Source organism: Podarcis vaucheri (assembly GCF_965113315.1).
Source record: "Podarcis vaucheri genome assembly, chromosome: 14".
NCBI classification, from domain to species: Eukaryota; Metazoa; Chordata; class Lepidosauria; order Squamata; family Lacertidae; genus Podarcis; species Podarcis vaucheri.
Genome location: NC_138752.1, coordinates 38,331,624 through 38,359,371, shown reverse-complemented (window position 1 = coordinate 38,359,371; position 27,748 = coordinate 38,331,624). Strand labels below are relative to the sequence as shown.

The following is a 27,748-nucleotide window of genomic DNA, read 5'->3' as shown; positions in this document are numbered from 1 at the left end:
GCCAATGCTCTACATAAGCACAAATCATTGCTGGGCATATCTTCCTGGGGTGGAGCTTTTGAACGGGGGTCAGATATGCATCCAAGGGCCTAAGTAAACATCGATGTGAAATAAAATCCCTGTGGCATTTTTTTATTTTTATTTTTTTGGCGGTGGTATTCTTAGAGGAAAGCTGCTTTGGGAGGGAGGGATTTGGAAAGAGAAGCAATGGTGTAGGTATTTAACTCTTTCCTCCTGCCACTTCTCCGTTCCATTCTGCCTTCCCCCAGCCAAACACCCCAGCTAAGGTTCTAAATACATTTACTCTCATGGGTACATGGCTAGATTCCTGCAGGGGCAAAGGGTGGTGAGTTAGAACAGATAAATGCCACTTGGAGAAAGGATTCAACACACCTAAGATCATAAGAACATATGAAGAGCCAGTGGATCAGGTCAAAGGCCCATCTAGTCCAGCATCCTGTTTTCACAGTGGCCAACCAGATATCCATGGGAAACATGGAAGCAGGATGAGAGCACAAGAGCCCTCTATTCTCCTGTGGTTTCCAGAAACTGGTAATCAGAAGCCTCCAACTGTGAAAAAAGAGCATAGCCATTGTGACTAGTTCATAGCCTTATCCTTCAGAAATTAGTCCAACCTTCTTTTAAAGCCATACATAATTGGTGAGATAGATCAGTCAGTAGAGCAAGAGACTCTTAATCTCAGGGTCATGGGTTTGAGCCCCATGTTGGGCAAAGTTTCCTGCATTGCAGGGGGTTGGACTAGATAACCCTCATGCAGTGTTTGAAATTAGCCAGGGGCCAGGCACATTTTGCTATCGGCCACTTGTGACCAAGTGAAGATGCCTAGGCTCCAGGATGGCACCTAACATCTCCCCCATCTGGAGGTGCATGCTTGGGGGTCGTGGGATCCACATAGTTTTCACGCACTAATTCCACATCCTGTAGGAAAATGTCAATAAGTATGTAGACTGTCCCTGGATAAAGTGACTTTTCTTCTTTTAGGTTCTCAAAGTTCTTAATCTAGCTCAAGTTTGTCATCTGAACTAGCCAGATGTTTAACTGATAATCAATCAGAGTCAGTCCATCATTTGAAAAACAAGACTATGATTCTATGAGGGTACATGCCATCACTGCCTCCTATGCGAATAAATTTCACTTTCCCTGGGTTAAGAAATCTTTTCTTTTATCTGTCCTGGTTCTTCAACTCATGTCCACAAGTTCAAGTGTTGGCGGGGGAGGGGGGGTTTCTCCATGCCATGCATTCTTTTATAGACTTCTGTAACATCACCTCTTACTCTTTTTAAAAAATAGATAAATAAAATGTCCCAAATGTTGTGTGTGTGTGCGCGCGCACACACACACACACACCAGTAAGGTACATCACCACAGGGATGAGTCTGTAGTAATTGTGATCCTGGGTAATTAACAAAAAACAAAAAAACTAATACTTAAAGCAGACGGGGTATGACTGAGCTGTACACCAGTATAGTGATTCTATTGAGCGGAAGAGATCTGGCTACCTTAAGTATCACACACACACACACACACACACCACTCTAATACCAAGGTCTTGCTTGTATGTAGCAGTGAGCTCAGGGCAGGACTTTAGAGCTACAAGTTCAGGGCCCAACACAGCGGAATGCACACAAAAGGTTCCAAACTCAAGACAACTGGCTTATCACATTCCAAAGACAGTCAAATAACAGGCATTGCCAACCTAAGCAGGTCTCCACTTAAGACTGTCATGAGTCTACAATTACCTAATTACATCACTGCGTCTGGCTTATATTTTGAGATCAGGCAAGTGGTACCTGGTGGAAGGGCCTTTTCCTCCACCACAGTGGAATTTGAGACCGGATGCTTGGAAGAGAAAAGACACATCCCTCTCCTTGCACCTTGAACGTTATTTCCTAATTGGAAGGATGCAGAAAGAGAGGAGAAAAGCTTGTCTTGTGGCTCCTTGGCTCCTTGCAACAGTGCCAGAAGCACAGGAAGGGAAAACGGAACAGTGGTATCAGATCCAACATGTTGGACCACAAATGGGTCACTGATGGGTGGTGGAGCTGTTGAACCTGAAGGCCGAGTCATGTGAAAAATAGGTTCTGCACACAGCCAAAGAGCCTCAGTTGGGGATACTAGCTTAGCATCACCCATGGTATCTTTGAGTGAAAGATTCTGAATGATGCTCAGTCCCCACCAACAGAAAAGAAGTCAGAAGGGGCTGATTTCACGTCTAAATTCCCAGATGAATGAGCATAGCATGGGGATGCCAGGAACCACTGGATCTAGAACAAGGAACCTCCAGCTCAGTGTTTGCCTGTCCCCATTTTAGTAAGACATCAAAGCTGTGGGGTTTAGAGACCTGTTTAGTGAAGTGAGGATCACTGGACTGGTCCTATCCAAGTCAGCCAATGGGGCTGCCTCAAAAGCCTTTCAGTTCAGGCTGGGACTTTTCCTGAGCAACAAAGGGTGGGATAAAAATATGATAGAAAACCACACCTTCAGCATGAGAGCAATGTGAACACTCAAGCACAGTGTCTCTGAATTTGTATCATTTATGAACACAACAGAAGCATCTTAACTCTGCAGCTCTTGTACAGTGGCAAATTCAGAAGCACCGTGTCCTTTCACAGTAATCACAGCCAGGCCCCCTGACCATCACACCCCTCACAGCTACATCCTCTTCAAAGATTATGCAACTTTCTAAAAAAATACAACAATCTTATACAGTAATTATACAAAAATAATAATTAGGGATGCATTTCAATGATCAGTGCAGACCTCATGTGTTGCCTTTCATCTAGATCTACTATTTTCTGCTCACATATCTGGGCAAATGACCGGGGATGCTCCAACTCAACTTCTTTCAGAGTGACTTATGTTGTATTTTCCTTGAAGTTCAGTTGTACGTAACAGAACTTGCATACTAAAACTAGAGCACTATGTGTTTTCAGTATCACCAAATGCTTAGCACTGGAGCATACAGATCAACAACTCCTTGGTGTTTTTCCCAAATGCCTTCTCCAGAATGACCCTAGGAGCCACTCCTCAGTGGCTGACTCACCTCCTTTCACTCTGGTAGAAGAAGCCACATCAGTCAGAAACCTTTGGGCCCCGGGTCGAGAACTGAGGATTGCATCCAGCTAAGTCCTGTTCAGAGCAAACCCACGGGAATTAATGGACCACCATTAGTCACATTCATTAGTTTTAGTGGGTCTACAGTGAACAGGACTAGCATGAGATACAGTCCAGAGGTTTCAGTATTATTTTTAATAGGTTGGGAATGGAAGTTAGAAATCAGGGCCAGGGTCAAGGAGAAGCCTACCTGGAACGGAGTGGCTTCCCCTTCCCTTTTGTGTCACCCTCCTATCCCTTTGAGCCAACTTTATAAAAGTTCACTACGGATTTCACTGCATTGTTCAGCAGTGAGACACAAGGATAAGTCCTTCAACCACCACCCAAGCCAGGTCTGAGCCAAAACATCCTTGTTGCAACTACGTTCTACTTTATGTTTTGCAGGCGCAAAGGGAAAGTGAGTCAGATCCTTGGCTCCATCTAGCTCTGCGGTGTCTACACTGATGGAAAGTGACTTTCTAGGCTTTCCGGCAGGGTTCTCTCCCAGCTCTACATGAAGATGATGGGGTTTGAATCTGGGATCTTGAGGGGATTGGTTGAATCAAGTCTATTTAAGAGACCATGAAAAAGCTGTGGGTCAGAGCCCTGAAGGAAGGAGTTGTTCAAGATGTCACCGTCAGAGACCCAGGTCGTCATTAGTGTTGTAGACAAGCAGACACTGTAACTATGGTTTATTGAAATAAGTCAGGTTCGTTAACCATGGTATGGATTGTTTCAACAAACCATCGTTAACCCCAATGCAGTCTGTCCAGGTTTGGACATTAACCACAAACTGTGATTAGCTGGAGATGATGTGGATTAGCAAACACTTCCAATTTCTTCATGGCCACGCCAGAGAGGGAACATGAGCACAGGAACCTGAGGCTCATGCACAACGTAAAACTAAGCTATTATAGTCATTGGCACATGTGCCTTCACTATTTATTTATTAATTCAATTTATATCTTGCACCTTCCTCCAAAAGAAGCCCAGGTTGGCAAACACGTCAAATGCTAAAGCAATACAATTAAAAATTCTAAAAACCAGCAATTTACACACCCACCCCAAAATCCTCCAATATTTGAGGAAAGAAAAATAGTGCACTTGTTGATATTTTAAGTGAATAAGGTTCACTTCAGTTTCCACATGGTCTGGGGTGGCACTCCTTGCTTTAACAAGTTGTTTTTTTTAATGTTTTGGCAATACATTAACTCCAAAAATATACATTTCCTTGAAATCCACCCTGCGTCTACAATCTGGCATCACAGATGTTTATATTTGCATTGCTGCGCAGTTCTTCACAGCTGAAATACTTATTTTTTTAAAAAAAAACACACCAATGTTGCAAAGTGCCAAACGTGTTCCAAGCAAGGCAGATTGTACAAAAGGTACACTTGGCAAGCAAATTCCAGTGCAGAGTACAGATTCTCCAGACACCAGCAACAAGCTGGGAGCGGTAGCTAATACCTCAGAAGACTGACTCAGGATTCAAGATGACATTAAAAGATTGGAGGACTGGGCTCAAACCAACAAAATGAATTTCAGCAGGGACAAATGTAAGGCTCTGCACTTGGGCAGGAATAATTAGGTGCACAAATATAGGATGAAAGACATTTGGCTTGACAGCAACACAAGTTAAAAGGATCTAGGGGGTCTTAGTGGTCCATAAGTTTAATATGAGTCAACAGTGTGATCCAGCAGCAAAAATAAATAAACAGCTGAATCAATTCTGGGCTGCATCAACAGATCAGGGGAAGAAATAGTACCACACTATTCTGCCTTGGTCAGACCACATCTGGAGTACTGTGTTCAGTTCTGGGTACCACAGTTTAAGAAGGATATTGACAAGCTGGAATGTGTGCAGAGGAGGGCAACCAAGATGATCAGGGGTCTGGGAACAAAGCCTTATGGGGAACGGTTGAGGGAGTTGGGTATGTTTAGCCTGCAGAAAAGAACACTGAGAGGTAATATGATAAACATCTTCAGTATCTGTAAGGTTGTCACACAGATGATGAAGCAAGCTTGTTTTCTGCTGATCCAGAGGATAGGACTTGAACTAATAGCTTCAAATCACAGGAAAGGAGATTCTGAGTAAACATCAGGAAGAACTTTCTGGCAGGAAGACGGTGGAACGGACTGTCTCAGAAGGTGTTGGACTCTCCTTCATTTTTTAAACAGAGATTGGATGGTTACTTGAAAGGGATTCTTTAGTTATAATCCCTCCAAAGGGATTCTTTAGTTATAATCCCTCCATTGCAGGGGGTTGGACTGTAGATTCCAATGCAACAGTTCTATGATTCTATAAGCAATCGGGACCTGTGGTGAGAAATAGCTATTCTTCAAACAGGTACTGCTGCTAAGAGGCCAAGATGAATTCTCAATCAACCAGCATTCTTTTTTCAAAAAAAGAAAAAAGAAAAAGGGAGGTGTGTTTTTTTATACCCCAAGCTGTAGAAAAGAGTTTGTGGCTGATTATTAATAAAAGATGACAACCCGGACAATAACAGAACTGTTAAGTGATACCAGCCTAGAGAGATTCCAGATGGAGAAGGCCACTGGGTGACCTCTATGCATCCCAAGTGGATCAGAATTATGCCCTGCAACATCATTTCTAATGCTTTCCGAGTGCGATAGCCATGGCCATCCCCTTTCCTTCTTAGTCAGCTGGGGAGGAAAGTTCAGTTTCCTGTATATTTTCACATCTACCTCTCCCTCCCTGTGTCTCTCTTGGGAGACTCTTTGCCTTATTTGGAAATGACAGAGGAGGAGAAAAAAATCTGGTATCTCCTCTGGCAATGCACCCCTGCTCATCTCTCTCTCCTCCCCCCAGCCCCCTCACAAGTGCAACAGATTAATTTCCAAGAAACATTGCTCGATAGATGCTAACTTGCTCTGCATGGTGGCAGAATTAAATTTACAAAGAGAACTAAAACATGGCACTGCGTAGCTGGAAGCCAACCCCCTGTCTATCCCAATGGGCTCAACGATTGCCAGAGATACACTTAACCATCATTTCAAATACTCTGCTGGGGCAGCAAACATGAGAACTGAAGAGCAGCTGGACGAAGGATGATGAGAAGAGCCTGAGGTCTGTAATGGAGAATTAAGAGATGCCTTTGTGTGTATTATGAAGTCTGGTGGGCATGGCGTAATCGTATACATTACACAGAGTGACCTGAAGATGCTCTTGCCTACAAATACCCCCAGGCTGTTTACACACCATACATCTAAAGCACATTTCCCCAACGCCAAAGAACTGGGAACTGTAGTTTACACCCTCACAAAGCTGCAATTCCCAACACCCTTAGCAAATTATTTTGTCTAGTTCTACCAAAATGTACTACCAAATGATTAAGGTACTACCAAAATGATTAAGGTTTTAAATGATAATTTTAGGTTATATTTCAGTGATCAATATTTATTTATTTATTTTTAACTGCCGCTATATCTGAATTGTCTCTGTTGTACATAATTGCAATTCAATGTATCCCTGTTGTGTTTTATGATTTCCCTGATATTGTAAGTGACCCGGAACTGGTCTGTGACCGTAATAATAAAATTCAATTCTGTCTAGTTCCTTTTTGAAGTGATCCAAGTTGGAAGCCAAATCCTCTCTTGTTGGATAACAAGAGCAAAACGAAGAGCTGCAATGCTAGAGGCAGACTCTGTGCAGGACAGAGGAGATGGACAGAGTCCACCTTCCCCTCTTTACCAGATCCAGGGGCAGAGTTAGAGGCAAGTAACTTAGATGCTGGGGAAGTAGAACACTTAGAGAGGGTGTGTCTACTGTAACAGGATATCTATTTAACGCCTTGTCTGTTTATTCCTTCTATTTATCAGTTGCTCAATAACAACCATGCTCGGGGGGGGGGGGGAGGGAGAGAATGCTAAAAGACGCTTTTAAGACCACAAAATTCACATAAAGTTCTAAAGAGCAGCACTTTCACTAAAAAAAGAAAAAAGAATCCTTATAAATCACAGGAATAAAAAAAAATCATGGCAAGCAGCAATTAATACCAGACCTGACAAGTTCCACAGGATTAAGCAATTTCATTAAAATACAGCAGTCATACAAGAGATTAAATACATAGAGTTTAAGACGCTTGTGTGAAAATTAAAAAGTGTCATGCCTGGTGCTGAAAATATATCAATGTAGGCACCCAGAAAGCATCTCTGGAGAGGGCAGTTGACAATGGAGGGGCTGCTACTAACAAGTCCCTGTCTCTTGTGGCCACCTGCCGAAACTCAGCTGGAAAAGGCACTCAGAGAAAGGCCTGCATTTATAATTTCTGGACCTGGGAATTGTCGATCTCAGGGGCTGGGATCCCTTTTCAGCCTAAGGGCCACATGGACAACTTCTGGGGGCCACCTGTCAGTAGTGGGTGGGGGTAGATGCAAAAGTGGTAAGAGCAGTGGATATGAAGTTTTCCTTTGTACTGTTGGCAAGTTTCTGCACATATTCACACACATATCTTCAATCTTCCAAGCAAGAAGCATCATCAGTTTCCCAGCCAGGCAAAAACAGTCAGGGTACAAAGCGAGGACAGTGATAAATGTGGCCTGCGGAGTGTTTTGAGGGCCACATTCATCCCCTAGGCCTGAGGTCACCCCCCCTCCCGTGCACCTGATCTATCTGTTCAACAGCCGAAGCAAATAGTACTAATGGTTTGTTTTCACTTGAAAAATAGACTGCGTACTTTTCCTTTTAATATGTGGGGAAATTACTTACATAATCAGAGCCCATCTTGCAAACAGTGTGCATGCAACTGACCGCTATTGTAATGAGATCTGTACATGCAAATTTCTCCTCTAATTTAACAGGGATAGATCATGCATTCAAGTCATACTGCAAAGCCAGAGAATGAGCTGAATATGTTATCAGAAGGCAAGGTATTCAAAAACTGAACTAATGGAGATGTTCTTCCCCTAAAGCACCATTTGGTTCCTGTCCCAGGTACGCCAGTGCTCTTTAGTCTGCCTTTGGGAGCAATTTTCAAGATGTCTTTTGAAACAAGTTTAGAGCATGAGCATGCACTCCTCTCCCCCTTTCTTCTATAACCATAAATGTCATGGAATGCATTTGATTTGCAGCTATTCTACAGCAGAGGCAACTAGGTCCATGGTGAAATTAAACATTATAGTAAACATTCTTGAGTTTTAAAAGCCCGAGACTGCAAATGGAATACTTACAAGGAAGCCAGCTGAACACAGTGGGACTTACGTCTAAGCAAGCATGCACGGGATTGCACTGTTAAATCCCTAGAGAGCTGAACAGTGCAAGTATAAATATAGTTACTGCAAGGAAGATATACACTCAAACTCTTAAAATAGTCACCACCATTCCATGAGGCTATTTCAGAGTTGGGACTGCAGGGCTTCTCCATCAGCTCTGTGGAAACATCCCCTTCCTCAGGTACTCCCCCCCCCCAACTAGCAGCAGAGGTGCTACCAGGCCCATAGCAGAGGGAGAGGTGGGGCAGAAGAGACTCTACATTAGCTAAACTGAGAAACCAGCACCTCTTTGGCTCCTCCTCTCATTGAATTCTCTCCATTCCAGGTGTACTCTGTAACTAAGATCTAGGTACTGGAGGTGGGGTTCCTTCTCCCTGCCAATCCTTCTTTCCTTTTGTGCTGTGTCTTTTAGATGGTAAGCCTGATGGCAAGGAGGGACAGTCCTATTAGTGAGATCAGTAAGCCACTCTGAGGCTCTTTCTGATCTCTCCCCACACTCCCAAGTCTGAAGAGTGGAGAGAAATACCTTTAAACAAATGAACAAACAAAATTTACATATTTTAAAGAGGTTAACCTTCATCGTTTCAGGGCAGAACTTTAACTATCACTCAATTATTGGGCGCCTGCAGCTGTGACTTGGTGACTCCATCCAGGCCTAGGTGCTGGTGTGCATCTAGCATCCTGGACTCCACACATAGCTGGCTACACTAGAAAGGACATTATTATTATTATTCAAATATATATCCCCCCTTTCTCCCAAAGGAGCCCATGTGTCAGGAACATGCCCACCAGAGAGGAATCTCCAGAGGTGGAGGAACTGGCTGCACCTCAGTCACCAAGAAGCAGGAGCAGAGTCGCCAAGAAGCGATTAGAGCAGAGGTGGGCCAGCAGGAGGCAGGGGAGGACGTGGCGTATATCTGGCCTTGGGAGGGGTCAGAAGCCAGTTGAGTCAACTGACTCCGACAGTGAAGGATGAGTTGTGGAAGCCTGGACTGCTGTAAGCCTGTTATTGAGAAATAAACCTCAGCTACTTAAACTGCCAGCGTTCCGTGTCTTGTGTGGGAGAAGCCCTAAACCTGACACCATGGCAGCAAACTCACAAATTCTAAAGGAATTAAAGCATCTAAAAACAATTCCAATATGGATGCAGACAGAGAAATATCTCTCTTTGTCTCTCCTAGCACAAGGTTCCGGCTCACTGTAACACCAAAAACCTTCTTGTTCCCTCTGCTGGAGCTGTAGTTCAATTGTGGCTCCTTTACATGAGGACTGGGGGATGCTGCAGCCCTCCAGATGTTGCTGAACTACAGCTCCCAATATTAGGCTGTACTGGCTGGGGCAGATGGGACCATCTGAGACAACCCAAGGTTCACGTGTCCTGCTTTACATTTTGATCCAGCTGGGGAATGTTTCTACCGTCATCTAACAATTTGCCAAGACCAAAAAAACAAAAATCAGCTGTGGACATGGATAAAACATTCCATGTGTCGCTGGGGGAAAAGGGAAGAAAAAGCACGCACATAACATGGACAAACAGCTAAAAGCAAACTGTGTGGTAGAGAGGGGGACCCACACGGCAAACCCACACGAGTCTAAAGAGGGCACTATTCAGTATGCAGAAGGCCCCAGTTTCAGGTCCCTGGCACTGGCAGTGAAATGCATCTCAGAAAGTCAGGAAATATCCCTGCCTGAGACCATGGAGAGCTACTGCCCATCAGAGTAGCCAGTCAGGCTAGATATATCAGGCAACTTCACCCGTTGTGTGACAGCAATGCAGGAAACACATAACACACATACAACAAAGACTTAAAGTCCAGAGCAGAGATGGGGAGCCCTCCAGTTACCAGACTCCAACTCCCAGCAGGCTCAGCAGCATGGCCAATCTTTAGGGATGGTCGGGGGTTCAGCAATATCTGGAAGCCCCACAGATCCCCCCCCCCCGGCCTAGAGGAGAAAGCTAAGCAGAAATGTGGGTATCAAATAGACACGCAGCACCCATGGGTCTTAAGCCAAACACAGTCAGGCAACTTTAAAGCCATTGATTCCCAGTTAGAGATAACAGGATTGTGGATTTTTAAAAAATTCAGTCCAGTGTTCTAACCACTGCACTATGCTGCCTGTCAAGCCCTTGTTCTGGGGCAGAAGTGTAGCCATTGCCCGACTGCCCCGGGGGAAGCGACACGTTGTGATGGAGCTGGACTCAAGGCCATACAATGACCCAACTGCTTGCAACGCTGATTAGTTGTTTCTAATAAGGAAAGGGCAGATGTGTTCTGCGTGACTTGCCACCGAATCTTTGCTTGTACCACTTTGGCTAAAGCATGAGCCTTGAAAATCTGCCTATTGTATTGATGTAACTTCAACCCAGAGCCTGACCCTATTGTCTTAGAACCTGACTTAAATTAACATCCTCCTCTGCCCACCCTCCGTGGGGAGAGAAATTAGCATCTTCTGAAAAAGAGGCCAGATTTCTTGACTTACAAAACACAATGGAAAGAAATCAGAATCAGCACAAAGGCGTTGGAGAGAGAAAAAGCTGCATCAGAAAGGGCTGTCAATGCTCAGTCCACTTGCCATTCTGTGCTTTATCTTGGAAGGAGCAACTTTTTCTTCCTTAAAGCCACAATTCAGCTGCAGCTCCCATTCATTCAGCAGGGTTCATCCAGCGAAGACCTTGCCAAGGAATCAAGCCTTTAGCTGTATGCTTCTGTAGCAGCAGCAACAACACAGGCAGGCAACAACCCACAGCACTCATCTGCTGCAAACCACAATAGCTGTCATGAATCCGGGGCCTACTGACTCAAGTTTTGCTCACCAGAATGGAAGGCAAAAACACCTCCATATATGGTTCAGTGTGATATGATTTATCTGCCCTTAATGCTTATGGGGACCCACCACTGCGCTGCTGAGACAATTTGACTTTTGACGCCCCGTTTATTGCATCTGCTCCTTCGGGCACAATCCTTGTTTACTCAGGTCACCCAATCCACAATCCAGTTTTTCTTCTGGAGAGCTCAGGAATTAAGGTGGTTCGTTAAAGCTGGAAAAGGAGTGAGTGTTGGTATTTGGCTAGTCAAAGAAGAAGGGAGAAGAACACTCCTGGTCAATTAAGAGCATAATAACAGCCCTGCTGGATCAGACCAATCTCACTCTAGTCCAGCATCTTGTTCTCACAGCAGCTAGCCAGGTGAGCCTGTGGGAAACACGCAAGCAGAATCCAAGCACAAATGCACCATCCCTTCCTGTGGTTTCCAGTAACTTGTACTCAGAAGCCTCTGACTGTGGAGGCAGAGAACAGCCCCCACCATGGCTAGTAGCCATTGACAGACGTATCCTTCAGGAATTCATCTAATCCTATATCAAAGCCATTCCAATGGTGACAGTAACTGCCTCCTGAAGGGGTGAGATCACTGGTCAAATCTTGTCCAATGGCATACCCTCCAAACTTTTACATAGGAAAACAGGCAGACGGATGCAGCATTCATCTCCTATCACATGCACAACATATGCTCAACCTACACTTGTACCACTTTCACAGTCATGGTGTCCCTCCCCCCCCAAAGAATCCTGGGAACTGTAGTTTGTAAGGGTGCTGGGAATTGTAGTTCTGCAACCTCTCTCTGCACCCTTAACAAAACACAGGTGCCAGGATTCTTTGGGGAGAAGCCATGACTGTGTAAGAGTGCTTTAAATATATGGCGTGGATGGGATCTTAATCTCTTGCTAAGGATCACTTCCCAGTCCCCATCCCCTCCAGAATTACGCATTACTCTGTGGCATGTGCTATTCATTTACACTGCAGACATAAGTCAAAAAGTTGTTAGTTCTTTGGGGTAAAGGTGTGCTAGGAAAACATCATTCTTCTGCAAGAGGTGTGGGGAACTCCAGATGTTGCTCAGCTAAGCATGGGCAATGGCCAGGGCTGATGGGAATTCTAGTTCAGCAACATCAGGAGGGCTAAGGGAGCCCTGTACTGTCCTACAATTGGCACCAACAACTAGGGTGACAGGACCTATTTTCTGTCTAGGGCTCAATTCCCTTGGGGGGAATCTGTTTAGAATCCGTTGGGTGCATGGGGTCAAAGGCAAAAGCTTAGCAGCCCTCCTTCTCCTCCTCTCTCTGCCTTCCAGCCCCACCCCAACGTCACCCTCCATTTTCTTTCTGATCATTTCCAAAAGTCCTGTTTATTGAGCATTTAACTTGATTTGTTTGCACAAATATCATATTCACCCAATACATTCAAAGCACATGCCTTCCCCCAAGGAATCCTGGGAGCTACAGGATTCTTAAGGGCACTTGGAATTGCATGTCTGTGAGGGAAAACTACAGTTCCCAGCATTCTTTTTGGGAAGCCATGTATTTTTAAATGTGCTTTAAGCATATGGTGTATGTATGGTATGGATGTGACCTTCATGCAAACAAATTAGGGGGAGGTTAAACGGTGTCAGCCATTTACAGAGCATCCATTATGATCTGGTCTGCGGGGAAGTTGTATGACATTGCATCAAAAAATTAGCCCACACTTTCCAGTGCATTTTCCTATCACTTTGCTTATCACAAAAAGTACAAGTATGGTAGCAAAGTAGGGGGGAGGGTTGTGCAAAAGCACCAAATCAGCTTCAATTGCATGAAAAGAATTTGCTGGTATAGGACTGAATCCCACCTGAAATTAGCAGCAGTCTGAAAGCACCCTCTTCCTCTTTCAGCTGCCCACTTTCCCGCCATTTCCTCTCTCCTTGCCACCCGCAGAAAATTAAATCAAGGGCTGCTTGAAATTAGGCTGTGGGCTCATTGAGCTTAGTATATGTCCCCCACCACAAACAGAACAGATGAGGCAGTGGTTCTGGCTCCTAGATGCTTTTGGTTACCATTATGATTCACCCCCAAAACACACACACTGAAGCTGGCTTATGTAGAATTTGAGACCCGGTGTATCTAAATTTAGTAAAACTTGTTAGTAACATCTAGGGCCTGTATTTCATGTCGTGCAGCTAAACCTACATTTATGCAGAGTCAGTGATTTGGGGTAGAAAATTTTCCAAGGAAGCTTGTCAAGAAATGGAAAACCTTTTCACTGGGGAATTTCCCCCATTTGAGAAGTGCGTTATTTCATAAGATTAGTTAGTAACCTAATGAAGGATTACAAGTCAAAACGGGCAACGGGAATAGAAACCATACCAGTCAAATCAAAAATCAAAGTTGTAATTGGTTTTCACGTGGTTTTTTTCCACGTGGTTATTCCGAAGGGAAACATTTATTAATAGGCTTCACCCTTCAGGCATGCTAAAAATTAGTATGTTTAACAGTTGTCACTGGATTCAATTTATTTCTTAAATTCCAAATAACTGTGAGGCAAGTCTGTGCTATTGAGTTGTCACATCTAAAAATATTTAAAAAGATTCCAAGAAAAACAATTTACAACTGAAGTCTGAATTTGTCTGAACATAATGTTTAAAATCGCACTCATCCACTCTTCCATTCTGAACAGAGTGCAACAGTTGCTGATGTAGGTGCCTTTTCCCCATGGATTCGTTGAGGAGAGTGCGCTCACCATACTGTTTTGTGGTCCTCTCTTTTTTCTGCCATTTTGTTGTGGCAGCCATTTTGTCTTACATCACACCCTGTGGCAGCCATTTTGAGACTGGTGCCCACGGAACTCTCTCAACATTCCAGATGTGCCCACTGGCCCAGAAAGGTTGGTGACTCCTGGTATGGAACATTGAAATGGCACAATTCCTGCCAAAATGATGGACATTCTTGCTGCAACTCCACATGGCAATATGGGGGGGGGGGAGTGCCATATAAATGTATGGTGCCTCCCTAAACCTGTGCTCTCTCTGTTTTACCAATGCATACATAGTCACCATATCATGTAGGAAGCAAGCCAAGGGAGGTCTTGCAGGAAGTGAGTTCCACAATCTGTGGCACGGAATATACCAAGTACAAGACGACCCACCCACAGGAGGAATATGGAACAGGACCTCTCCCAAATATGACTGCACATAGGCAAGTTCATATGGGAACCCTTCAAATATCCATTTCCCAAACTATTTAGGACTCCTCCAGTTAACCTGGAGTTTTCATTGCGCATCCATCCCAATTTCCTTGCACAAAGCTTCTTCAGAGGTTAGACTGTGTCAGCCTTTACTGAGTATTCAATAAGCTTCATCCTGATTTGTTTGCAGGTATTTACATGCCTTCTCAATAATCATTTATTCAGGTCACACTTCTCAGTGCATTTCTCACTTTCCTAACCACAAATATTCCACTTTTTGAAAGTGGATTTGTTGAGCTAGGGCTCAACAATATATTTCACAGAGAAGCCTTTGGCCTTCCAGATGTTGCTGAATGACAAAACCCATCATCCCTGTCCAGGCTTGCTGGGGCTGATGGGAGTTGTAGTTCAGCAACATCTGGAGAACCAAAGGTTCCTCACGCGTGGGCTATGGTGACAGAGTAATCCATTTTAACTGTGCTAACATTTCAGGCAGCCGTTGCACAGGTGCAGATGACAGCCTTAGTGCAGAGAAACAACTCAGGAAATGGCCATTGAGTGAAGACATGCCCACCTCATCTCTGGTGTGTATGGCAATGTAAGAAAGCAGCTTGAAACGCAGAGCAGGTGGGGAGGAACAACTTTGCTGTGTTTCAAGCCACCACTGCATCTGTACCCTCAGACAGCAAGCAAGGAGGCTTTCCATTCCCTTGATCATCTGCATTAGCCTAGAAATTATGAAGGGCGCAATGCAGGATGTGACTTTTCAAAAGAGGATGTTTTTCAGATCTAAGCCCTGCTGCAGGTTGCGGACCGAGGTGCTTAGCAGTCCAACGGCAGCCCACCGAGACACTTGGCGATTAGGTACATTTGAGAAACCTGGTCTGGAATGGCACATCCACCCCAGCCGTAAGCCCTTTATGAACATTTAATAGCATCCAACTTGTTGCTTTACAGGACCTTAATCCCTGCCTAGGCATCCTAAACCCCTTCACACATTCCTGCTGCATTGTCTGGCTGCCTCACATGTTCTGGGGAATAGCACTTGGTATGCAAAGAGCTTTATTACCACTGATCTGATTCCACATGGCGTGGCTGCATGTGAGGTTTGTTGTGGGGGGTGTCTTGTTCTAAACACAGCCCTACAGAACTCCTGTAGTGGTTTGCCCTACCATCCTAGTCTTGGAACAAAGCAATCTGCTTTATAACAAAGTCCTTAGTGCTGTTTTGTAAATCATGGGGATAGGGTTTTTTGTTTGTTTGCTTGTTTTGAAGAGGAACAGGATTAATGTTTTGCAAGTTTTCAAAAAGGGCATGCAGCAAACCTTATTTGCAGAACACAGCAGCACTGAGCTGGTAGACAGAGACAAATGCTCATATGATGCAGTCCAGTTCTTGGCAACGGATACCACTTAAACTATACTGCTAAGCTTCATGTTGTGTCTGAATGCCAGCCAAGACTGTAATATCCAGAATATATTTCACAGAGAAATCATGCACTTTTTTTACACCCCCCCCCCCAAAAAAAAAATCAACTTTGGCAGAGAGATTTGTTAAGTGCTGCAGAATCTGGGAATGGTCCCTTATCCACAAAATTCTACAGTTTTTTTGGGGGGGAAGCAAAGGACAAAATATCTCTGAGCACATACAGAGTGCCTTCCTATCCCACACCATGCAACTAGCAGCCACCGCCTCAGGCATTTTAATAGCAGAGATGGGGAAATCTCTGGTCCTCCACATGTTACAGGACTCCAACTCTCATTGGCTGGGGCTTATGGGAGCTAGAGTTTTTAATTTTATTTATGATTTCTGTAAACTTATCAACATGTTGGTTTTTTAAAAATGTAAGCTGCTCTGAAGTCCTCCCTGATGAACAGCAGGATCCCAAAACACCAAATGAGCAAATAAAAACTATCTGGTGCACCATATATTCTACATTTGTTGATTCACCAAACCTGTGACTCTCCAGATGTTGGTGAACTACAACACCCATCATTACTGCCCATTGGCCAGGTTGACTGTTCAGCCATATCTGGAAGGACACAGGTTAGTCATTTGGCTTCCAGGTATGACTGTGAAATTCCCTAATGGGACTGTCCCCTCTTTGTGCCCCCCCCCATCCCACCTAACAAGTCTATTGACTTTAAGTCTAATCTTAAAGTCTATTGACTCCCTCTGTTCTATAAAAGCAGCACTACAGGAAAACCTCAAATCCCAAATCTGCCTGCAAACCTCCTTGAACCACCCACTTAACAGGTGCAGTCCCTGGGTGGACCTCTGTGTGTCCACCAACATCACACCTGACACATACCTGAGCAGCTCTATTATCTGGGGATGCCCAGGACACAATGTGGATTTCTGAGTTTAAAGGGCTGTCACACAGATGATGGAGCAAGCTTGTTTTCTGCCACTCCAGAGACTAGGAAGGCACTTTCCTCACATACATACATAATTTTATTTTTATCCAACCTTTCCACAGTTCAAACCATGCTGAAGGCGGCTTGCAACATGAAAAATGCACGTAACTGCAACGTAGCAAAAGTAGTCATAAACTATAAAACACTGTAAAAAAAAAAAGCAGCAGCATCAAACTGAACAATATCCGCATAAATTACAATACAGTGGTACCTCGGGTTAAGTACTTAATTCGTTCCGGAGGTCCGTTCTTAACCTAAAACTGTTCTTAACCTGAAGCACCACTTTTGCTAATGGGGCTTCCCGCTGCTGCCGTGCCGGCAGAGCACGATTTCTGTTCTCATCCTGAAGCAAAGTTTTTAACCCGAGGTACTGCTTCCAGGTTAGTGGAGTCTGTAACCTGAAGCGTATGTAACCTGAGGTACCACTGTATCTAAAATACAAAAAAACAACAACAACCAGCAGCAATAACCCCTCAAGAAAAACGTAAGAGCTTGTTCAGCAGCCTCAATTTTTGTAGCTGGAGTCAGTCAGGGCCCCATCCTCCCAGGCTTGCCTCCTCGTGCCAAGGATGCATATGTCTCATGGACTTTGCATCTGCTAACAGTTCTGAAACAGACTGTTTGAGGTACAGAGTCCCACTTGACTAGCAGTGCCTGCATATCATCATCACAATGATGTCCTCAGGTCTCCTCACTCTCCAACAGCTTTGTTTAGTAACTCACCTGTCCCTACCCAGCTATTTCCATGTGCAAAACATCCCTCCTGTGCCCAGAGTTTTATTAATCACAAAGTTCAGTCCTTTCCAGGTAGGGATGAGAAAGTCTGTCAGTTTCAGTTTCTTGGTTTTCTAATCTCCATGCACGTACTGTGCATTTCCACATCAGTTTGCGATTTTTTTCCCCAGTCTTCATGAAAATTAATCGGCGTTGCAGTATAAATTTCTCCTAGTGCCCTTATATTCCTATGCTGTTTTACCGAATATACACACTTTTTTGCAAAGCAGTTTCCCCTAATGCAAGGCATTATGGTATGTTCTTTTCTCCAATAGAACACAGTTTTATGCACACTTGACCCTACTACATGGATTTTTGTGCCCACTACTTGGCTGGAGAATGGCATTGCAAGGTTTGGAGAAGTACAATTTTTGAAGGATAGCTGTGGTTCAGTTCACATAATGTCACATAAGGTTTGCCTTTCAATGTGAACTAAACCAGATTTATCCCCCATCCCTAACCCCCACCCCACTGGATCCAGTTTCTGAAGTACTACTTAAGACTAAAGCATCTCTGAGCGCCAACAGAGTGTTTTTAGCCTAACACCATGCAATTACAACCAGCCTCATATAGCCCATTGGCTCCCTCTGTTTTAAGAAAGGCATATTGCAGGGAAACAGCCAATCTCAAATCAGCCAGTGAACTGACTACCTGTTTAGCTGGTGCAATGCCTTTGTTGACGTCAGTGGCGTAGCGTGGGTTGTCAGCACCCGGGGCAAGGCAAGTAATTTGCGCCCCCTAACCCAAGGATTTTAGCACTCAAGTCTCTTCCGCCCCCCCCCGATGTTGCGGCCGGTGCGGCCGGGCCCCCCTGCACCCCCCACGCTACGCCACTGGTTGACGTTCACATGCCAGCTCCTGCACGGTGTCCACAAAAATTGCACCAAACATGTCTTGCAGGCTGTACACAACTGCATCCTTATACTGAGTCAGGCCATTGGTTCATCTAGCTCAATAGTGTCTACACTGACTGGCAGTGGCTTTTTCCAGGGCTTTAAGCAAGAAGAGTCTTTTCCCAGCCTAACTCAGAGATGCCCGGAATTGAGTCTGGGACCATCTGCATGCAAAGCATGTTCTCTACCACTGAGCTACAGCCCTTTCCCCTAAGTGCTTATCTTTGTCAGATGAATCAGCACCTGGATTAGTGCCAGGGGGCCTTTTCCATCCACTTATCTCGCTTCCAGATGCAAGGACAACTGCAACAGATGCTAGCTCAGGTGGTGGATGCATCGCCAAGGGCTTGCTTGCCTCTCTCAGGGACAAAGTAGATATTACTTTAATTGCATGGCTGGCAGCTACATCTGGGTTTTGTTTTTGTTTTTTAAACCCAGATGTGTTACTAAAAGGTGTTGGTACTAGTATATAAAGCCCTTAATAGCATGGGACCAGTTTACTTGCAAGATTGCCTTACCCCATACGCGGCCACTCAACCACTTCAATCTGCAGAGCTGGCACCGTTACAAGTTTCACATGATCCTTGTTCTGTACTTGCAAGAAATCAATCTTTTAGTGTTGGTAGAACCCACACTTTGGAACTCCTTGCCTATTGACATCAGGCAGCTGCCTTTGCTGCACTCTTCTCAGCACCTGCTTAAAACACTTTTGTTTAGGCAACCCTATCCTGAGATGTGGAATTTGACATGTGTTTTTAAACGCCATTTACCTTCCCGCCGGAGCAGTACCTATTTATCTACTTGCACTTTGATGTGCTTTCGAACTGCTAGGTTGGCAGGAGCTGGGACCGAGCAATGGGAGCTCACATCGTCGTGGGGATTTGAACCACAACCTTCTGATCAGCAAGTCCTAGGCTCTGTGGTTTAACCCGCAGCGCCACCCGCGTCCTGTTAATTTAAATAATCTTTTGAATGTTTTAAAATATAGACAACTCCCCATTTGTGCAGGGGTTGCGTTCCAGGTCATTGCACATGTCAGTGGTCACATATAAGCCCATTCTGATCCATCCCCTTCCGGGTCCACAAACGCCACACATGTCAGCGGTTGCACATCAATGGGACACACGCAAAATTGTTACCGCCTGCACCTGTTTTTACTGTGTTTTAGTGATCTCTCTCACACACACATATAACCACGTAGAGGATTCATCGCAATCATGCAGTATATTAATTTTGTTAAATAAAATAAAATGCATATTTATTTATTTTTAAAAATAGTACTAGGTACAGAAGACCATAATCTTCCCCTGGACCACAGATCATGGAGAAAGAAGTTGGAGTCCAATACCATCTGAAGGACCACAGATTTCTCACCCCAGCTGCAAAATGTCCACCTTAAAATGTTAACGTGTGAAGATTTTGCTCTCTATTTCAATAACCGCCATTGTTCACACTATTAGGAAGAGGACTGGTCTCTGTCCCTGAACATTCCCAGTCCTAACTGGATATTATGCTTGGTAGCTCTTCCACAGAATGACAGCCCTTCCGAAAAGGGGAACCCAGAGGGTCCATTTTCTCATTTCGGAGCACCCCCTTTTGCATCTCACAACATCTCCCCCTCTCCAAACTGTTAACACATTTCAGAACTGGGGAGAGAGTTCAGCACTCCCTGGCAAATCTGAGAGTGTCACTTCTCAAATGAGGCAAACAGGTTGTGATGAGCCTTCCCAATAAAGTCTTTGGGAATAAGCAATGAAATCAGTCCGCAATAATAATTATGAGAAACACATGGTAAGAAGAGGGGTGATTATGTTCAACTGGTACTTGCTGCCAGCAGGCACACATCACAAATTATCCCAAAAGGTGGCACTAGCAGTATCAATCTGCTTCAGCAGGGACCCTGAGAACCTAACAAGAGCCAAAGGCCCATCTAATCCATAGGAAACACAGGAAGCTGCCTAATACCAAGTCAGACCACTGGTCCATCTCACTCAGTATCATCTACAGACTTGCAGCAGTTCTCCAGGGTTTCAGGCAGGGATCGATTGTCTCCCAGCCCAACTCAGAGATGGTGGGGATTGAACCTGTAACCTTGTGCATGGAAGACGGATGTGCTACCATTGAGCCATGGCCCTATCCCCTCTCACAGTGGCCAACCAGACTGGAGAAGCTCCATCTGAAGGGACCTTGTAAAAGGACTGCTATTTGGGGCAGGTGGAGTTGAGGCTTCCTAGGATGCCATCTGCTCTCATCTAGACAACCTGCCCCTAAGCCCACATGCGTTTGAGGATAGGTTTCCTGTTCGTGGGAGAAATGCACTCAGCACATGCTCAGAAGTACCTCAGTTACTGCATCGGTAGCCCCAGGGCTGAACCCTGGCTTACATTAAACCTTGCTGACTGCATTTTGAGGCAGGCAGGGAGAAGCTCCAGTCTCCAAAGCAGCGCAAGCCCATTTGGCGATGGCTAGCGAGGGAATGGAGAACGTTTTGACCAGCAGAATGATGAGGCTGAGTTCAGGGGATCTAAAACCCTTCCCTGCCACAAGGAGACATGAGGTGGAGCAATGTATTAGCTCCTTTGTGTTGTTGTGCACCAGCACACCTCCGCTGCAAGCTTTTTCTCATTTTCTCATCCCAGCACAAGTTTCCAGGAACTCTGCAAGACTTCCTTCCTTTGCTCTGCCTGCAGAACGTATGGCTTTCCTCTTCCCATAATAAAGGCAAAACATTTTTGTTTTAGGGGCAGGGTTTGTGCCTTTGTCTTTTTCTCTTCAGCTGAGCCAAATCTGCTAACATCTGGCTATCTTTGTACTTTGATAAGTACAATAAGTTTTTAATTTTCATCTGCTGAATGCTGGCGGGTGGATGGGTGTGGATTCATAAAGAACGATGGGGTAACAGGGAGGAACATGTGCAGAGAGGATCTTCATTAAAGATCCATCCTTTGCAGTTCTGAAAAATGCATCAGGGCTTTCTTCAAAAAAGAGGCCTGTGAGGGGTGTGGCCTGGGGGAAGAGGGTGTGGCCTGGGGGAGTACCAAGGGCCAGGCAGACGGGACTGGAGGGCTGCATTTGGCTCCCATTCCTGACCTAACCGCACCATGCTTCACCTCTTCCTCCATGGTTTAGAAGTTAGAGCTCAAAACTGGGCAACTCATCTCCCATGCATGTGAATGCAAATACATGCACACTCAAGAACATTAAGATGCCACATATCTTGGGTTCTGGCCAACTAGGTAAAGGTAAAGGGACCCCTGACCATTAGGTCAAGTCATGACCGACTCTGGGGTTGCGGCGCTCATCTCGCTTTAGTGGCCAAGGGAGCCGGCGTACAGCTTCCGGGTCATGTGGCCAGCATGACAAAGCCGCTTCTGGCAAACCAGAGCAGCGCACGGAAATGCCATTTACCTTCCCGCCGGAGCGGTACCTATTTATCTACTTGCACTTTGACGTGCTTTTGAACTGCTAGGTTGGCAGGAGCAGGGACCGAGCAATGGGAGCTCACCCTGTCGTGGGGATTCGAACTGCCGACCTTCTGATCGGCAAGTCCTAGGCTCTGTGGTTTAACCCACAGCGCCACCCACGTCCTGTGCAGCCAACTAACTTTTACTCAAAATAGACCCACTGAAAATAATAGCCAAGCTAACTTAGGGCTATTAATTTCAGTGGGTCTACTCTGCTAGTTAATACAAGCCCATTTCATTTCAAATGCTGGAGAACCTGATTTTCAAACATTGAGGAACAATCTGTAGGATGGTTTTCTTCTTCTTCTAACATCTCTTTGAGCTAAAGAACACCCCTTCTTGTCTTTTGAAACCACACAGGACAGGCTACTGAGTAAATAAGAACAGGAAGACTGCTAGTCTACCTTTCAGGGATGTTGTGAGGGCAAACACAATGATGCTCGTATAGCACTTCTGCCAATTAATAGCAGCATCTTGGGGATGGAGGGAGAAAATCATTGGAAAGAGCATTCGCCTTTCTGAGGGGTTCATTACTCTAAAGAACAATACTCAACATGAAATGCAAAATAATAAATAAAGTGAATGCAGCTGCACTGGTCCAGAAGAAAAAAAGACCAAAACCAACGATTGAGTAATATCTTTAATCAGACCAACCAAAATGTCATGAAATAGCAAGCACATGCTCTCCAGAATTCTGCATAAGGTTTTCACCCCAGACACAATTTCAGAATAACATATGAATCCGAGCACACTACAAACACACAGAGAGAAAACAGAGCCTCTTCACAAAACACTTCATTTGTAGAATTCACTGCCACAGAAGGTTGTGGCAGCAATTGACTTAGAGTGCTTTGGAAGGCGACAAATTCATGGTCCACTAATAAAAAAACTAAACTAATAGCCATGATGGCTATATGGAACCTCCATTATCAGAGGTAGTCTCTCTGTGAATACTGGATGGTGAGAAACAAGGGAGGGATAGCTTTTTGATGTCCTTCTTAGTAGCTTCTCAGAGCCCTCTGGCTGGACACTCCGGCCAATGGGATGCTGAACGCCATGAACTCTTGGTCTAGCCCAGGAAGGCTCTTCTTATGTTCCTTATTCAAAGAACGGCAGTAATTTTTTTAAAAAATAAAGTCTTACATGCAGGCTTCATATGCCAGAACAGCAGATACTCTATTTGGGAAGGGTGTGTGTGTGTGCACACAGCTTCAGATGATGCCTTAACTCTTAAAAAGAAAAGAAATAATTCTGCCAGCTTTCTGGTGCCAAAACACACATGCTAGCAGTTGCTTATTAAATCAGCACTTCACTTCATCTGGGAACAGTTTTAGAGAGGAGAAATCTCTAAAGCGTTAAGCAGCAGAGGGAAGTGGGTGGGTGGGGGGCAACAAATCCAGTAGCCACTGGCAAAAAAACCCCACAACTCCCTCCCTCCCACACATACTTTGAGATGCACACCCCAAACATTGGGATCTGAATGCAGAGGGTGAGACGGACATCCCTTAAAGGGCTGCCTGACCCACCTGCTTCAGGTTGAACTGGAGTTCACCCAGTCGATACAGAAGAAAGCTGAGAAGTAGACAGTCTCTGCAGAGTGGTGAATAACGAAATTACAGCTGAAGCACCAGAATGCCAGGAAGCCAAAGGGGGGGGGGAGCTCCAAAGTGACTATTCTCTGGGAAATATATGGGATGGGTATTGTTCGGAGCAAAAGGGTACCTCTTAGGCACTATCTACCAACAATGTCTCCAGGAGAAATTGATGGAGCCAGAACAGCAAAAAATCCACAAGCCCTCTCGCCCAAGCCTTCATCCCTGATGTGTGATGTCAGGGATGGGCTCTTCAAAAGACATCTTGCAACTCTGCACAAATCCCACTTTGCAATCACAAAGTCAAAATTGGCATATTTGAAGGTACCTCAGAGGTCATTTAGGCTGACCCCTTGCCTGTGCAGGAAAGTTGGTGCTACAACAACCCTGAGAGGCAGCTATCCAATCTCTGCTTAAAAAGAAAAAGTTCTAAGGAAAGAGTCTGCCAAAGATTCTTATACACAATCTTGCAACACATCTGTCCCAGGATTCTGTCTCTAATGTCCATGTAAAATTATGCCCTGCTCAGTCTCAAGGTCTAACCAACTCCTGTACCGCCTTACAGCTGTTGAAAGCCAGAACATGCATTCTCTTCCCACCTGCCTTCCTGGACCCATTATTCTGAACACACCCACCTCTTCTTCCACTTCTCTCCCTCATCTCCTGAAGTTTATTCCAAAATGAACCAGCCGATCTTCCTACAACCATGTTTAAAGACCCCCCTGGCTCTCCCTTATATAAAAACTGTCCATCAAACTGAGCAGCGGGACAGTTATTTTAGTCGACAAATTGCTTAAAGGTGCCAATTTGTTATATAATACTAACTTTCTCACACACGCCATAGGGACCAAGAGTTAGTGCAGGATTTATCAGATGGAAAGGGTTTTAAAAGTTCTGTCCCTCGATTGAAATTCCAAGAAGAAGCTCTGAAAGGATTAAACAGGAAATAAAAAGGAAAGGTGGAAGGGGAGGGGGAGAGAGAAAAATAGACGGAAAGAAAAATAAAAAGTCTCATTAAATACTATTTACCTTGGACAGGGCTGAAGTAGCAGAGGGTGTGTGTAAAAGCCGATTCTTAATCTATTCAGTAAGCAAAAATGGAAAGAGAGATTTTCTCCCCCACTTCCAAATACAAATAGGAAAGAAAGAAAGAAAGAAAGAAAGAAAGAAAGAAAGAAAGAAAATATTTTCTTGCCTTTAAAAAAATAATAAACATTTAGCACTGCAGGGCGGGTGGGGAGGGAGAACAACTTACTGCGACAAGAACAGGTAGAAAGTTCCACTCCAACGCCCAGCGGAGAGATGTCAGCGGAGTGTAAATTCCAGACACCCAAATCGTCTTGGCTAAGAAAAGGAAAATAAAGAGTTTGGAACTCTGGAGAGAGAAATTCTGCTGGTGCAGCTGATTGCAACAGCAGCACACGCGCACACAAAAAGGTGGTGGAGGGGGTAGGATCCACAAAGCCAGCCCCCACCCACCCCAAAGTCAGCGTGGTTGCTGCTTCAGCGGCTCAGGGCGACTCTGGGTTCTTCGCCCACTGCCACCCGGCTGCTGCTGCTGCTGCGTCTCTCTCTTGCTCGCTCGCACTGAACTGCCCAATGAAGGGCTGCTTCGCTGGGAGGGACCGAAAGAGCGGCGAGGGGGTGGGAAGAGAGGGGGGTGGGAGAAATGCAACAGTGGAGAAACTGAGCCTCAGCGTCGGGCTGCCTTTAAATGGGAGTTTTTAAAAAAAAGGTTTCAATAAATCCAAGGGTTGGGGGCGAGAGAGAGAGAGAAGGAAAAAGTCAACTCCCCGAGGAAATCAGAAGCAGATTTCAAGACATTTAATCACATACAGGGAGGTGTGTGTGTGCATGTGAGTGCGAGAGAGAAAGTTATGCCCTGCCTTCCTGGGTTCGCCTCCCTCCCTCTCTCTTTCTTTCTTTCTTTCTCTCTCTCTCTCTCTCTCTCTCTCTCTCTCTCTTCTCTTTTCCTCCTTCCACCTCCTTTGCTCTGCCTTTTCGGTCCTCTCTGTAAAAGGGAGCTCCTTTTCTAGCCGAGGCTGGCTAGCCCACCGAACCCCCCTCCCAGCCCCCGCTAAAAGGAAAGGTGGAAGAGGAAGGAGAATTGGGGAGAAAAGTGCCGCGCTGAGCAGCCAGAATAAAAATAAATAAAAAAATTTCTTCCTGTAGCACCTTAAAGACCAACTAAGTTAGTTCTTGGTATAAGCTTTTGTGTGCATGCACACTTCTTCAGATACACATGTGTATCTGAAGAACTAACTTAGTTGGTCTTTAAGGTGCTACAGGAAGAAATTTTTTTATTTTGACTATGGCAGACCAACACGGCTACCCATCTGTAACTGGAACCAAGGCAGGAAAAGAGAGAGAAAGGGGGAGATTATAAACTATTCTTGCAAGGAGGTGAGGATGGGGAAAGGAATTTGGAAATTAAAACAGGGAGTCTCCGGGGAAAGTGAATTCAAGGGCTGGGAAGGGGGGGGGTTAAAGGGCTTGTCAGGCACTGCTGCACTTCCAGCTTTTTGGAAAGGCAGAGACGAGGTGAAGACAGGGCTTGGTTTTATTTCTCCTTTATTTTTTTGGCTTCACAGGCTGTTGGGTTCTTGGAAGTTCTAGGAAATTGAAAAAGGCGGGGCCGGCCAGGGGAAGCCTTCCCCCTCTAGCTAACACCAGGATGGATAGGTAAGGAGAGGAAATGCCAGTTCTGGGAAGGTGCGGGTGTGTGGGTGTGTGTGTGTGTGTGTGTGTTTGTTTCTGCAAGCAGAAAAGAAAGGAGGTTTGCGAGCGCTTTGAAGGGACGCCTCAGCGTCACACCTGAGCCACTGACATCTCAGGTGGTGCAGCACTATCAACCTCTTCATCATTTGAGTTCCCGGAATTTCAAAGTGGTCCAGACCATTTACAGCAGAGGCATGGAACCCACCACCCTCCAGACGTTTCTAGCCCATCGCCCCAGATTCCTGCATTGCAGAGAGGGTTGAGCTAGATGACCCTTGGGTTCCCTTCCAACTCTGCAATTCTGATTCCCTGACCCCTGGGACTGGTGGAAGCCCAATGACACCTGGAAGGGCACAGATCCCTGGCCCTGCTTTGCAGTAACCCTACTCATGCCTTCCCCACCTCCAAGCAACCTCTGTGCAATTTGGTCACTACATATCCCCACTTTACAGCAGGGCACACTGAGGCCGCGAAGGATGGAAGTTGCCCAAAGGGCCACCCAGGTTGTCCAGAGGTTTGAAGGCCAGGTGTCTCTCCCCCCCTGCCCCCCGATTTAAATCCCAGCCTTTGTTTGATAAAACCTGCCCGTGATTTATTGCTCAGCCCGGGATTCTCAACCCTGCTGTTAAACGGTGCATCCCGCCGGCCTTGCAGCCGGCAATGTCCACATGTGGCAGACAAATTACTCCAGGATGCTCACTGTAACTCCACCATCCTGAGGAATGCGGTGAGGTTCCAACGTCAGACCCAAGCGATGGTCAACTGCTGTATGCGCAAACGTGCAGGAGTTACTCACAGAACAGATGGCAGATGTGACCAACTTGTAACTGCATTGGCAGGAGAGCCAAAGACAAGGGAGGGCAGACGCATTTTTTAAAAATGGAAGAAGCAAAAAACAAAAAAAACTAGTGCACACGCCCCAAATTACAATTAGGTAGCAAATGATCACAGCTTCATATGTGTATTTGTGAAAGGTGTCTTACAGTGCGGCTTCCTGGATTTCTGGTTATCAAACACCATAATGCAGCCCTAGCAGGTATTTTAAAGTAAGCTGCCCTGGGTTACTCCGTTAGATAAGCGACTAATAAAGTGTAACAATAATATTTTAAGCAACAGAGTTCAGTACAGGTCACAACCAATTTATGTGTGTCCAACTGACATGCTACTGCGCACACGGACATCACACCAAGCCCAGAAGTGGCTTTGAAAATGGCCCTAAAAGAACCCAGAAAGGGAGGTGCAAAAAACAGGGTACCTGCAAGCTGACCATTGAGACCTGTGGAGAATTTGAGGAAGGAGGTTTAGAGGTAGTGATTGTGGTGGAACTGGGTGTCTGGTAAGTGCTGCTGGTTTTTTAAAGTGTTTCTCAAGGGTTTCCAGAGGTTTAGAGGGTGTTTGTAGGCTTTCCCAATGCTGTTTCAAATACACGCGATTTCACTGACGTGTGCGGTGCCTTGGAACTTAACCCCACGCAAATGGAGAGTTGCCTGAAGTGCATCAACATGCAGAAAAAGAAAAGGCTCTGCGTCCCTCCACATGTGTGCACAAT

General features: G+C 45.3%; 1 protein-coding gene across 1 annotated transcript in view; it reads right to left on the bottom strand.

The window, feature by feature from the left end:
* The window catches only part of NTN3 (netrin 3), a 112,476-nt gene extending 87,139 nt beyond the window's left edge, over window positions 1-25,337 (bottom strand). The window contains exons 1-2 of the mRNA XM_082199102.1: window positions 24,961-25,337; window positions 24,737-24,825 (exon numbers count right to left, since the gene is read on the bottom strand). The gene's annotated coding sequence lies outside the window, so the exon portion shown is untranslated. The remainder of the gene's footprint in view (window positions 1-24,736; window positions 24,826-24,960) is intronic.
* Window positions 25,338-27,748: the final 2,411 nt, after the last annotated feature.